The sequence below is a fragment of the Amborella trichopoda genome, chromosome 2 (genome assembly GCF_054954075.1).
Source record: "Amborella trichopoda isolate Santa Cruz 75 chromosome 2, AtrichopodaSantaCruz75HAP2 v2.0, whole genome shotgun sequence".
NCBI classification, from domain to species: Eukaryota; Viridiplantae; Streptophyta; class Magnoliopsida; order Amborellales; family Amborellaceae; genus Amborella; species Amborella trichopoda.
Window position 1 is genome coordinate 30,428,816 of NC_142337.1, and position 15,217 is coordinate 30,444,032.

Below are 15,217 nucleotides of genomic sequence, written 5' to 3' on the forward strand. Positions count from 1 at the left end.
CTCTCATTTCTTTTTCTTTCTTTCCTTTATTTCTCTTGTTTATTTCTTCATTTCCTTCTATCTCTTGCTTCTTCTTTCCTCTATCTTCTTCCTTTTCTTCGCTTCTTCGTCTTCTCTTCTCTTATTCTTCTCTCTTCTTTTATCTTCTTCTTTTTCCCTTTCTCTTCATATCTTCTTCTCTTCTCTCTGTTCCCTCTTTTAATCTCTCTTTTCCTCGTTTTATCTTCTCCCTCATTTCTTCACTCTTCTTCTTCCTTGCGTTCATTTTCTCTTTTGTCTACTCTATTCTTCCCTTCTCTTCTTCTCTCCTTTCTTCTCTTATCTCTTTTCTCTTCTCGCTCCTTCTTTCTCTATTTTTCTTCTTTCTCTTCTTCCTCTTTTTTCTTTCTTCTTCTTCTCTCATTTGACCTAGGGACAGGCTCAGTCTAGCACTGTCATGGTAGTCTTGTCATCGAGCTGTATTGCTGCCATGCCGGTCTAAGTTATCATGGCGGTTTTGTTGTCACGTCCGGCTCGCCATTGTGTCAGGCAGGTTGGTGTTGATTCTGTCGTCGAGTAGTATTACCATCATGCCGGTTTGAGTTACCATGCCTGTCTTTCTACCATATCAAGTCAATTATCATGCCAGTCTAGTCACCGTATCAGGTTAGCCATCTGGTCAAATGCCTCTTCCTTCTCTTCCTTTTCTTTCCCCAACTTTCATCTCATCATCTTTTCCCTCTCTCTTTTGAATGTGCACACCTATGTGCATTCGCTCAAAGACAAGGTAGGGTCCCTTGGCCAACTTGTCTTTTAAAATTATCCATGTGCGTGATTGCAGAAACCAGAGAGTTGAGGTCAAAGGAGGCGATTTCGAACCAGAAAGTAGAGGTCAAAGGAGGCAATTTCGAACCAGTTTAAGGACTGGAGGGCTTTCCATCGTGATCTAAGAGGGTGCCCATGCGAGTCAGCCCGTGTGAGTTACGGACCCAGGTGAGGTGTGTCCCACCTCATATCAAATTCCTCTCTCATCGGTTGATTACCTGCTCTTATTTTCTAACAAGGTTCTTGAGAGAGCGGTCTCAAGTCTCGGGTTCTTCTTGAAACCTGATACTCATGCCACCAGATCATCTAGATCAGGAGGGCGAGGGCGAGATGGAGGGACTTAACCAGCTTGGCGACTCCACTGGGGACTTACTACCCCTTACTTGGATCGTCCTTATTTGGCTAGTCTCACCTTTGTTTTTTGTTTTTCTGCATTCACATGGCTGCTGGGTTCCTTAAGCCATTCACCTGGATAGGGGATTTTCTCATCCTCGAATTCACGAGCTTCCTTAGGGAGCAAGTTCCTCAAACTTCATTCCCAACTTTCCTTTTGAGCAAAGACCGAGTGTATAGCTTTTAGTTCTTGACCTGGATAGGTGCGAGGAGGGACTTAAAGGTCCCTAACTCCCCATCTCCTAACTCTGGTGGAACCTCCACCAAAGCAGTCTGCATCGGCAGCATGTCTGCTACCACCCACAGCACGCACCCTATCACTGGCAAATCACTTGCCGGTCGTTTTACCAAGGTACGCCAGAAGGGTACCCAGTCCTTAGCTGCAAAAGGCAAGCAAGTTCCCATTGCACCTGTAGGTCGTCATAAGGCCACCCCCTACATTCCTCTACCATCTTTGGTCTATATGTCTAGACTCAACACATCGAGGAGGTGGCCTTGGGGACTCCACCTCATGCACTCACCCTAAGGCTCGTGGGTCATCCACTAGAGCCACACCTCAGGGCAACTCTCGTGTTACCCTGAATACACGTCCAGAATCAGGCCTCCTTGGGCCGAAACCTGTGCCCATGCATCCGCAACCCACTACTCTACGAAATGTCATTGATGCGCTGATCCGAGTACATGGAAGACAACCCCCTCATGCTTCCTCTCAGCACACACTAGCGCACCCTGCAAGGGGAAAGCCCTCAGCTACTCCCTTGTAGACACATGCTCATGATTCTTGGCCTCCTAAGGCTGGATCGCCTGTTTGAGTCTGGGTCGACCCCCAAGTCACGCGTAATGCTACTTCTAGAGGCGCACTCATTCCACTTTCACATACCGCTTCTTCCTCTCGTCTCAGACACCGTCGGGAGTCGGACCCCTCTTCTTTGGCCCTTTCTCCTCCCTGCGGATACCTCAAGACCGGGTACTCAAAGGTTTTCCCTTAGAAAAGCATCCTCAGTCAGCCCCATCAGGTCAGCTATGCCACTGGAGCCCACAAAGGAACTCGAGGAAAAGGCATGATGATTGACGAAGTTCTGTAACTCCCAAGGCAGCAGCCCAAGCTGGCCCCTGCCCATGGTCTACATTCGCTACCCCAGCTAATGGGCACGACTCTCTCATGCTCTAAGAAGGCGGGCTAACCTCGACCCCAGACTTAGTCCTAGAAAGAGGTCTATCGCAGTCTCAAGCTCAAGCAAGACAGAGGACTACAAATCCTAACTAAGGATCCAACTAGAAACGTCAGGGCACCCAGCTTCAAGGGTCTCCTTCCTGAGAATCCTTTCTACCCTCTTCGAATTACAAAGCTCAAAGAGGAGGTGTGAGAGTCTTGTACAGTGGTTAGTGTCATAGAAGATGACCCAACCACCTAGCAGCCATGGTCTAAAGATCGTCAAGAACCGGTTCTCACGCGATCGGTGTAGAAGACTCAAGTTCAATCAGGGCATGTTGAGCCCTTGCTAACCGATCTGCTGTGCACGACCCACCAACCTTAGAAACCCTCAACCGCACCTAAGCCTGACCTCCCTGGAGAAATGGTCAGCATCATGGTTGTGAACAAACCTGGCGACTCTCAGGAAGAACGCATGGACAAGTTCGAACAAATGGTGCACGCCATGATGGAGAAGATTAATAGCATGGAAAGCATGCGGTCCCCAGTCAATGTATCCAATCATGAGGCCAATTCCCATCATTCGGAAGATGTAGCTCCAAGGCAGCCTCCTCCTCCAGCCTCACGGAACATTTCCATCTCTCACCCCATCTCACAGGCAGACATTGATGCTATGGTGACTCACAGCCTGAAGAATAGATAAATCCCGAGAATATAGGGTACAACGCTTAACCAAAAGCCATACCCCTCTTACATTGATGAGGTTCTGTTTCCCTCAGTTTATAAGAAAGGGAAGTTTCCCCTGTTCAATTGTACGACATCCCCGCACCAGCATATCGCACATTTCCAAGCAGCATGTCTAAAAACAACAGCTGATGGGAGACTCCTCCTCCGTCAGTTCGTTGAAACTCTCGATGGCCCGACCTTTCAGTGGTATGCTAGGCTTCCCCCAAATTCAATACAAACATTGGAGGAAATGGAGAAATTGTTCCACTAATGGTTCTATGAGGTCAAGAGAGAAGTCCAAACCATTGAGCTTCTCACCTTGACCCAGGAACCAGACGAATCTATGGATTAATTCAAAGCAAGATGGAGAGATTTGGCAGCTCGCCACTCTAATCCCATGCTTGTGAAGGAAGCAGTCCCGACCTGTGTGCGAAACATGCGACTTGAGATCGCTCTACATGTTGAGGCCTCCGATTCGACCTCCATGTCAGAGCTGATCTCTAACTCAGTGCTCATAGAGACTTTATCATGCCACCATAGCGGGCCACGACAACAATCTTCAAGCTCAGGAAATAACCGAGGCAATGGAAATTCTCGAACCAATGCCCGTGGCAATCAACAGAAAGTGGCAATTAGTGTGGCCATCACCGTAAGCGATCCAAAGAAGGCTGCCTCCCAGACTTTAAACCTCTCTAAATGGGTAGGAAAAACAAAGACAATGCCTCAGGCAGGCAAGCAACAATAATCATATAACCAGGTACTCCCACCTGCGAACCTTAATCAAGACGATTATTGGGCCAAGCATACGAATAAGGTTTCCCTTTTGAAAAGGAATGGGTTCCCACACTACTCCAGTTGTTACTGGAGCAAAACTTGGTCGAGCTGCCTGAGACTAAGTTCCCTGATAAAGCCGGACTCGACACCCATGCGAACTATTGTCCTTAAAATCGAAGGATAAACCACTCCATCTAGGAATGATACACACTTAAAATACATCATCGAGGCTCTAATTCAGAAGGGTTAGATAAACTCAAAGGGCTCAAGAAATCAGTCGGGGCAACTGAGGCTGCCCATGCAGTGACAGTCCAGGAGGAAAGAAAAGGCTTGAACTCTTCTGATGAGCTACCATCAGATCTCCTCCAGGCTTTGCTCTGTAAGATGCTCCAAAAGGGACGCGTCACACCAAAGCCGGCAAGGCAGCCCAAACGCCTTGCTCAACGAACCAAAAATCACTGGTGCTTGTATCACCAGATATGGGGCCACGAGCTGAGCGAATGCTATGGGTTCGAAGTCGTGGTTGGGGAGAAAGTCCAGATAGGTCACATTGCTTACGTTGAACACCCACAAGCCAGTACTCCCATTCAGGATAGAGTCTCAATACAAGACTCCTATAAGGATGCCTCTGAACCGGCTAAACCCTCAACTTCCCAGTCATGGAGAATCTATCACGGGCAGAGCAGACTCAAGTCTTTAAAACAAGAAGCAATTCGTCAAGCTAGGTCTTCTCACAAACCTAACGAGACGGACCAAGCACCTCCAAAGGTACCCAAGAGGAGATGGGCGCCAAGGGCTGCTCGACGAAGGAACAAGCCTCCTCAACTACCAGTCGGGGCGAGAATTTCTCAGGCCTCTTCCTCCTTTTCCGACCTTACAGAACTTCTTCCCTGGCACAATTATCCATAGTTCCTCATCTCACAAAGAGGATGTCCCTGAGCCATCTCTTACTTGGTGCACTAACAATGTTAAAAGCACTGCCCAACAGTCTAAGCAGGGGAAAGACCTAAAAGACTCTCTACACACTTCTAATGAGGGTGATGACATTAAAAGCACCCCCCAGTGGTCTAAGCAGGGGAAAGACCTATCAGACCCGGCTGCACACGTCTAATTCTGGTGATGACGTAAAAACCTACTCAGATCAATCTAATGAGGGGAATGACCCTCAAGGTCACTCACCTACTAACCCTTCTTCTTTTTCCTCTTCCCCCTTCTCCTTTTCTATGTCTCCTGTAGGTACCATCATGAAATGTCCAGACTTCGAGGCTCTTGACAGAAGACTCGAAGGAAGCAATATAAGTAAGACGCACCGGAGACGGCTGAGAAAGACATTAGCCTAGACCACTGGATTCTTGACAGTCGTTGATACCCTAACGGCTCAAGCCACGTCAGAGCCATCGTCTTCTAATGGAAAGCATAGGAAGTCAAAGCCAAAGAAACCCCAGTGGCTTCCTAAGCCTGATTTTACGTAGAGGCTGAGAGAATCAAGATAGCAGAGCTTCTATCCTCAGGAAGCTTGCCACATGGTACAGGTCTATGAAGTATCAGCTAGCGCGGGGCAAACACTACGGATACTCATGCAAAGACTGAGTGATTCATGTGAGGGTGCCTCTGGCCCCACACTTACTGAATCTTAACCTCCCTGTAACTTTCAAATCAAACTCCTGCAGCTTGATATGCTGTCCATGTTTGAGGTCGACCCTTCGGTCCCTCAATTCAAGAAAGTGCAGAAATCATGTTCTACACTAAAGCTCTATTGGATGCTGAGAGGTCAGGATCATGGGTTACTGCATTTGAGGTTAATGAGAAGACCTTTGAGTCCATTGATGAGGAGTTACAAAAGTCACCAGAGGAATGGGAAGAAGGAGGTCAAGCCACAACAGATGAACTTGAGGAGATAAATCTAGGGGATGAAGCTGACCCTAGACCCACTGTCATCTCGGCAAATATGTCGCCAGAGGAGAAAGAGAATTTTATTGCCTTCTTACCAGCGAAACGGGATATTTTTGCCTTGCATTACCATGAGATGCCTGGTTTAGATCCACAAGTCGCAGTCCATCATCTCGGCCTTGATCCATCTGCCAAACCTGTCAAGCAGAAATCAAGCAGGTTCAGGCTTGATCTCGAAATACAAATAGGTAGTGAGGTGACTAAGCTCTGGCAAGCAAGATTCATTCATGAGGTCAAGTACCTAAAATGGCTGGCAAACATTGTACCAGTCAAGAAGAAAGACGGCTAAATCAGTGTCTGCATTAAATTCCGTGACTTGACTACTGCCTGTCCAAAAGATGACTTCCTGCTATCGTTTACAGAGATGCTCATTGACTCCATAGATCACTGCCAGATCTTCTCCTTCATGGATGGATACTCCGGGTATAATCAAATATGGATGGCACTAGAAGATGAAGAGGCCATAGCCTTCTTAACTCCAAAAGGGGTCTTTTGCTACATAATGATGCCTTTCGGGTTCAAGAATGCCGGTGCCAAGTATCAAAGAGTGATGATGACCATCTTTAAAGATATGATGCACAAGGTGGTCAAATGGTATGTAGATCACATGGCGGTGAAATCTGAAAAGAAAGAAGCTCACATGGAAGACCCTGAAAAGGTGTTCAGAAGATTACGCCTTCATCAGCTCAAGATGAGCCTGCTGAGATGCGTTTTTGGAGTGCGTTCAGGAAAGTTCTTGGGGTTCATTGTCAGACACCGAGGGCTGGAAGTTGAGCCAGTCAAGATCAAGGCGATTCAAGAAATGCCACCACCAACTACACTGCGAGAACTGCGGTCCCTTCAAAGGCAGTTGGCTTATATCTGTAGGTTCATCTCGAACCTCTTAGGTCGATGTAAACCCTTTACGCATCTGTTAAAGATGGATACCCCATTCATCTGGGATGAAGCATGCCATGTAGCACTTGATGACATCGAGCAGTATTTACTCAACCCTCTAGTGCTCTCTACACCAGTGTTGGGAAAACCTGTCATCCTGTACGTGACCATTTTGGACAAGTCACTTGGGGCATTATTGGCCCAAAACAATGACGAGGGGAAAGAAACTGTGTTATACTATCTCAGCCATAGGATGCAAGGGGCTGAGAAGAATTACCCCCTATCGAGAAAATGTGTCTGGCCCTAATCTTCACGTTGCAAAAGCTTCACCATTACTTGCTCGGCCATGAAGTAAAGCTCATATCAAAAGCAGGCCCTATAAAGTTTCTCATGACATGCCCGTGCTTGTCAGGATGCCAAGTCGGCATTATTGGTGATGGAGTTCAACATCACATATGTACCATAAAAGGCCATCAAGGGTCAGATTTTCTGACAGCACATCCTGTACCGGCAGAATCTCCTTTATCAAGTGACCTCCCTGGTGAAGAAGTATTATATGCAGAACTTGCTCATGCTTGGGAGATGTACTTTGATGGAGCCTTTAAATTTGATCGAGGAGGCGCCAGAGTGGTATTCATGACTCCCAAAGGAGGGATGCTTCCTCTATCCTTCTCTCTCACTGAAGTGGGTTCTCATATTGTGGAAAAATATCCAGCCGTTATAATTGGGTTGGAGATAGCCTTTGATTTAGACTTGGAAAAGATTAATATCTTCGGTGACTTTGAGTTGGTTATTTGGCAGCTTAGGGGATCTATGACGTGAGAAATGACACCCTCAGTCATAACACTGCAAAATATTATATGGCTCAATTTGAGGATGTTCTTTAAGTCATAACCCTAGGAGGTTGAATTCGCAGGCTGATGCACTCGCATATCATGGAGCTACCATTCAACTGTCCTCACCAAGGCCAACGCTTTGGGTGGTGGACTGAAGACACATTAAATTGAGAACTGCAGTGGATGCAGATGATGAGAGTTTCTCACTGCTTGCTGAACTTCCTGCAACACTCATCTGAAAGCCCTGCGCTCTTACTAATGTTCTGACCGAAAGTCTCTCTCTCTCTCTCCTTAACCGTTTTAACCTTTGGTGAAATGGTGAAAAAAAGGGGTTTTACCCCTTATATAGCATGAACTTCCCCGTAGCACCCCTCAGAAACTGGAAATGCCAACCAGGTCACCGAAGGCCAAACGACGATGGACTAGACCTGGTCGGGCTCAGACCCGAGACCTGGACAGAGGTTTACTGTCACCCATGTAGCGTCGAGCATCAAAAGACAGTGGACCAGAGCTGGGTCGGGCCAGGCTCGAGCCCGAGGCCAGAACTCAAACCAACGCCACTTGCGACTAACGATGCACGTGATAGCCATTGACTAACGCCTGCTATGTTTACCAAGGCCCAGTGCCGCTACGTTTCTCAAGGGTTAATTCCAGCTATGCCTTCAAAAGCTAACGCCGACTGTGTTTTCAAAGGTTAATGCCGACCATGTTTTCAAGACTATCGCCGCTTGTGATCAACACTGTGTGTGACCAACGCCGCGTGCAACCAATGTCGTGCGTGTCACTTGAAATTGCTAGCATCGTTCGAGTCAATGTTACTGCACGACCTTAAGCTGCGTAGCCATGATCTAGATGCATGAACCTAAACTACATGATCCAAACTACGTGACCATAAACTGTAGCAGAGGTCTAGTTGCCGACCTTAAACTGCATGATCCTACCTGCATGACTTTAAACTACACAACCACGGTCCAAACTATACGACCTTAAACTATAGCAGAGGTCTAGTTGCGCGACCTTAAACTGCATGGTCCTAGCTACATGACTTTAAACTGTGCAGCCATGGTCCAAACTATACGAACTTAAACTGTAGCAGAGGTCTAGTTGTACGACTTTAAACTGCATGGTCGTAATGCATGACTCTAAACTGCATAGCCACAGTCCAAGCTATATGACCTTAAAACTATAGTGCACGTTCTGGCCGCATGACATTAAATTACTTTGCATAGGTTCAAGAGGCATGACCTTAAACTTGCTCCCACATATGCGAACGCGCTCTTTACATGCGTCTTCACGCACGTTTTCCCTAACCGACCCATCTGTGTGCACACCACCTTCATCAACTCCCCATAAATCCACCTTCCTTCATTACCATCATCTCTCACTCCCCAATGAGTCTTACCCGCGCTCACAAACAGCCGGCCATCCCACCACCTTACTTGTTGTCAATTAGTGTGTCACCACTTTCCACCTTGCATCCATACACCGTCCATCTTTCGTAGGTAGCCTCATGCCATCTCCCCAAAGTGTGTCAAACCACCATTATACTCTCTCATAGTTTCCATAGACTGGAATCCATCTCCACCACAGTCCAAGCTATATGACAAAAAACATTAGTGCACGTCCTGGCCGCATGACCTTACAAGGATTCTCACACGCCTTCACACAAGAAAAAAAAAAAGAGAAAAAGAAAAAGAAATAAAAAGAAATAACGGGCATGGTGTATACCTTAACAAGGGAACGTCATGAGTAAAAATGACAAATGGGCATGGTCACGAAAGCATGAGTAAGAGGCTTCCGTGAAAATAAAAACCTGGGCACGGTGAAAACCCAAAAAGGGCAAGTGAGTAAAAATAGAAGAAAATGGTGGACATGGCAAAAACATCATGGGTAAAAGGGCCCCAAATAAAAGGAGGTTGGTGAAAATTGTTTCTACGGTGCCACTTCCCAAGTCCAAGTGAAAATCCATCACAGATGCTTGGACCAATAAGTAGGCTGATACAGCACACGCCTCTCCAGGCGGCTTCAGCCACACTCTAAAGAGAAAGTATCCCTGTTTCACAATACCAGGACCCAAAAAGACGAGAATCAAGAAAATATTTTGACAGCTTGAGTCCATTTGTAAAAAGGACTCGAAGGAGAGAAGACTCACCAAGAAGGCAAGACAACTCTCATGAAGAAGAGCACCAATCCCAAGAGGTCACTAACGCTCTCCAAGATGTTGAAGATGCGCCAAGAAGGTTATGTTAGTCAGACCTTGATCCCTTAGGGGTCACCTTGAACAAAGTAGAGAGGTATCCTGCTTGTCGTAAGTGCTTGCAGAAAGCGGGGTTGAGCCCAAAGCCTGTCACCAAGAAAATGAGGTACCCTGTCCGTCAAGGACATTTTGGTTCACAAAGCAGACGGCCGCTAATCGAAGGCCCTTCGATAGACCATCAAGAATGCACAACAAAACAAAGAAACCCAAACCAAATGGGAAGAAGTTCCCTAAAGCATGGCACTAGGCCGCAATACAGACCTAATTCTAACTAACGAGGTCCGCACAAAATCCTCAGCTATCAAAATCACAAATTTCCCTTGAGGGTGAGGATTTCGACATGATCTCCCAAAAAATTCTCCATGGATGGACCTAAACATTGCATCCAAATGTTTGAGCATCCTAGTTACAGCATTGTGTGGATATCTCCTCGGCGTTCAAGTGGTGTTGTGGCTAGAACGAAGAAAGTAATAAAGCCAAAAGAAATTTTCCAAATGTTGTCTTTCTCGCTTCTCAAAGCACAACAATCGGCGGGACAAGCTGTTTGAAGACATTTTTCAGCTTCTTGGGTCCCCGATGCGGAATAAAGGAGAAGCTGGTCAATAAAGCCCTGATATACGGTGGAATTATCGATAGTCTCAAAATTACCCTAGAACAGGTTAGACTCTTCCCAAGGACTCCAAAAGGCCACCTGTCAAGTTTCATCACATTCTGACATGTCTAAGGCAATGTAGACAAAGAAACAGTTTCAAAAAAATCAGCCTCTCGTACTCTAAAACAGACCCTATAACTGGAACCCAATTTTTGGTACATCAATTAGCAGTGGGACTACCACCATTATATCCAACATGGCTGAAAACCCATATGAGTCAAGTTTCGGCTCAAACAGACGCTTTAGGATAAAGTTATGGGTAAAAGACTGAAAAAGGGGTAGGCTGCACACTATTCCTGTGTGGCCTCCCTGCACCACCATTAATGGTTACTATTTTCACAGTTTTGGAAGTGACTTCTGAGAGCCATATCTCTCTCGTTTCGAGTTGGATTGCGCTCAAATTTTGTGAACGTGTTCGTCTCGCCAAAATGAGCATTTCGATATGTGCACTCCCCGTGACGACACCCAAGTAGGGAGAAAATCTTGTGAGAAATTGGTGATTCATGGTAAAAGTTACTGGAAATTCAGCAGTGACACGTCTCTCTCGAATAGCCATATCACGACGCTCACACATTAGATCAATGTGAAACTAGTTCCAATGCGTGTGTAAGGTTCAGGGCTACCATTGGTTGGAACCCCATGCATGATGAACTGTCGGATTTCACACACGAAGCTGATAAATTTGTTGTAAATTTGAGCAGCCAGATTTCAAGATCCGGCCAAAAATCCAAGATGGAAAAATCTTCGTTCGAGCACAAAATCTAGTTGTGTTTGATTCAACGCGATTGTGACGGCATGCTCAGTGCAAATCAGCAAATAAATCACTAAGAAACAACAAGAAATGAATGCACTATCGATTGGAAGTTTCAAAGATTTTTGTAAATTTCAGGTTGCATGATAGTGGCCTCAAAACGCTATCCATAGCTCAAAGTTGGCATCAAATCAATCGTCATTTTGAGCCCAATGGGAAGGTAATCCTCTTTCAGCTGAACGGGTGTCGGAGCAATCACGAATCAGCCATGGAAGATCACGCATGTTCTATGGCAGCAACAGGGACTGTTTTGAAATTTTATGTATTGTTGGGCAGGGGCAAAAAAATCATTTTGTACCACTTTTAAAAAATTTTTTAATTCAAATAGATTGTAATTATCATCAATTAGGGTAGAGTTTGGGCATCCACTCATGTTTTGGGCCCAATTTTATAAATACGTGCTAAACCTAATTGTAAAGAGCTTCCCTCAGGCTTCAATTTCATGAATAAAGTTTGAGAATTTTTCATTGAGACTGTGAACACGTCTGGGAGAAAGAGAGAGGAAAGAGAATAAAAAATTCTGGTACCCCTCGATGAAGGTAACTTTCTCTCTCCTCCTCTCTTCTCTCTCCTCTCATCTTTATCTCGTCTCTCTTTCTTTATCCTCTCATCTCTAACTCTATCTCTTTCGCTCCCCTCCTCTCTTCTCTCTCCTTCTCTCTCTTCTTTCTTTCTCTCTCCTCTTTCTTTATTTTCCTCTCCTCTTCTTTCTCTCTCTATCCTCTTTGTTTCACTATTTTCTCTGTCTGTCTTTTTCTCTCTCTAATCTTTCCCTTCTTTCTCCTCAGTCATGCATGGCTATACTCATCGTCGCGCATGACATTCTCTTTCCTTTCTTGTCTCCTGGAACATGAATAGTGAGCTGGGTCACAACCCGAGTGGTGGGTCGGGCCTCTGTCCAAGTCCCTCATCCTCTTATCATGGACGGTGAAACTTATCACTATCCATGTTCTGTCCAAGTCCCTCTCGCTCTTATCATGGACAGCAAAACCTATCACCATCGATGCTCTTTTCAAGTTGCCCTCTCTCTTGACACGGACAATGGTACCCTCTCACTATTTGTTTTCTTCCTCTTATCTCTCCTCTTGACATGGACGGCAGAATCCTATCCCCATCCATCTTCTCCTCTTTCCCTTTCTCCTATCATGAACTGCAATGGCCATCGCCATTCATGACTTGTGTCTCATCTCTCTCTCTCTCCCATGTCATGGACGGTAGAAGTCCATCACCGTCCATGTTTGTTCTCTTTTCTCTCTCCCTTGTCATGGACGGCAAAAGTCCATCACCGTCCATGTTCTTTATCTTTTCTCTCTCCCTTGTCATGGAAGATCGAAGCCCAATGCCTTCCATGTTTCTCTCTCTTTTCTCTCCCATGTCATAGACGACGGAAGCCCATCACCATCCATGTTTCTCTCTCTTCTCTCCCTTATCATGGATGGCGAAAGCCCATCGCCGTCCATGTTTTTCTCTCTTTTCTGTCCCTTGTCATAGACTGCGGAAGCCCACCGCCGTCCATGCTTCTTTCTCTTTCATTTCCTCATTATCATGGACGGAGGAAGTCCATCACCATTCATGTTTCTCTATCTTTTCTCTCTCCTCTGACACAGACGGCGGAAGCCCATCCATGTTTCTCTTCTCGTCTCTCTTCTCTATCTTCTCCTCTCTTTCCTTTCTCTCTTCTATTCTCTCTCTTCTCACCTTTACTTTATTTTCTCTTTCCTCTTTTCTCTTCTTCTCTTTTCTTCTTCTTCCCTATTCTCATCTCCTTTGTTTTCTTCTTCTTCTTCCCTTTCCTTCTCTTCTCTTTTTCTTTTCTCCTTCCTTCACTTATCTTTTTCTTCTCACTTCTCTCCCTTCTCTTATCTTTTTATTCTCACTTCTCTCTTTCCTCTCTTTTCTCTTTTCTCTTTTCTCCCTCGTTTCTTTTTCTTCTCTCTCCTTTCTTTCTCTTGTTTATTTCTTCTCTTCCTTTTTTCTTTCCTTTATCTTCTTCGTCTTCTTTGCTTTTTTGTCTTCTCTTCTCTTCTTTTATCTTCTTCTTTTTCCCCTTCTCTTCATTTCTTCTTATCTTGTCTCTGTTCTCTCTTTTAATCTCTCTTCCCCTCCTTTTATCTTCTTCCTCATTTCTTTACTCGTTTCTTCCTACCTTTTTTTTTCTCCCTCATTTCTTCACTCTTCTTCTTCCTTCCTTTTTTTTTCTCTTTTCTTTACTCTATTCTTCCCTTCTCTTCTCCTCTTATTCTCTCTTCTTCTATCTATTTTCTCCTCTCTCTTATTCTTTCTTTGTTTTTCTTCTTTCTCTTCTTCCTCTTTTTTCTTTCTTCTTTTTCTCTCATTTGATCTAGGGAAAGGCCAAGTCTAGCAATGCCATGGTAGTTTCGTTGTCGTGCAGTATTGCCGCTGTGCTGGTCTGAGTTACCATACTCGTCTTGCTGCCATGTCAGGGTTGCCATTTTGCCTGGCTGGTTGGTGTTGATTCTGTCATCAAGTGGTATTGTCGTCGTGCCGGTTTGAATTACCGTGCCCATCTTGCTACCACGTCATGTTAATTATAATGCCAGTCTAGTCACTATGTCAAGCTAGCCACCTGGTCAAATGCTTCTTCCTTCTCTTCTTGTTTCTTTACCCCAACTTTCACCTCATCATCTCTTCCCTCTCTCTTTTGAATGTGCGCACCTATGTGCATTCTCTCAAAGAGAAGGTGGGGTCCCTTGGCCCACTTGTCTTGTAAAATTAACCATTTGTGCGTGACTGCAGAAACAAGAGAGTACAGGTAAAAGGAGGCGATTTCAAACCAGTTGACGAATTGGGGGCTTTCCATCATGATCTAAGAGGGCGCCCACATGAGTCAGCCCAAGTGAGTCACGAACCCAGGTGAGTTGTGTCCTGCCTCACAACAAATTCCTCTCTAATAGGTTGCTATACCTACCCTTGGTTTCTAACAAGGTTCCCGGGAGAGAGGTCTCAAGTCTCGGCTTCTTCTTGAAACCCCAGACATGGCCACCAGATAATCTAGATCCTGAGGGCGAGATCGAGGGACCTAACCCGTCATGAACATTGGCAATGAGAATGGCTCGATTTGGTCTCCGAATGTTCACTTTCTCAATTGAGGAATTTTGGCCAAAATTGGGATTCTGATGGTCGAAAATTACCTCTTCTTTATCCCTGACATGCAACAAATCCAATTGTTCATCATGCTCAAGGCTTGCCTCGAATGGAGTCCTTGACCTCGAGATCACAATGCATCAATTTTCAAGTCGTTCAGCAATGCGAGCACTATGATATGGTCATTTGATCAAAGTGTAAAGACCCAAAATTTTCCTAGAATAAAAAAACAATTAAATAAAAAATAATAATAATAATCATAAATAAGATTTTCTTAAGTGATGGTCCATGGAGTTGAATGTGCACCTTGAGACCACCCTTTTTCAATACCTTTCTTTTCAACCGAATTATTTAATGAAACATTTAATTAAAGACATTAATATATTATGTGGCATCATGACCTAATAACAAGAGATAAGGTGGCAACATAAGATAAAATAAGGGATTCTGTGGCATTATGAAAACAATTAACAAAAAAAGTGAAAATACAAAAGGAGGACACATGACTTGACAAGTGTCAAGTTAAGGAATGTCCTCCCTTACCTTGAAAACATTCTCCTCCCTCATGGGCTAATTATTGAGCTCAGTAAGGATTTCACTCTTTCTCTCTCTACGTAGGTCTCTCCTCTCTCTCACTCTTTTTATATCACTAGCTATCTCTCTCTCACTCTTTTTATATCTCTAGCTAAACACTTCTTATTCCAGTTCTGCTCCGGCAACTCGAAGAGAGTCTTATATGTAAGTGACATCATTTTCCTGAAAAATAATCGAAAAAATGGTATTATCACTTCCAATAAAATTGTAGTGTGTCCGTTTATTGTTATTAATTTTAGATGCCATAAGTTTTATATGTAAGTGACTTCATGTTTTCAATATTTGA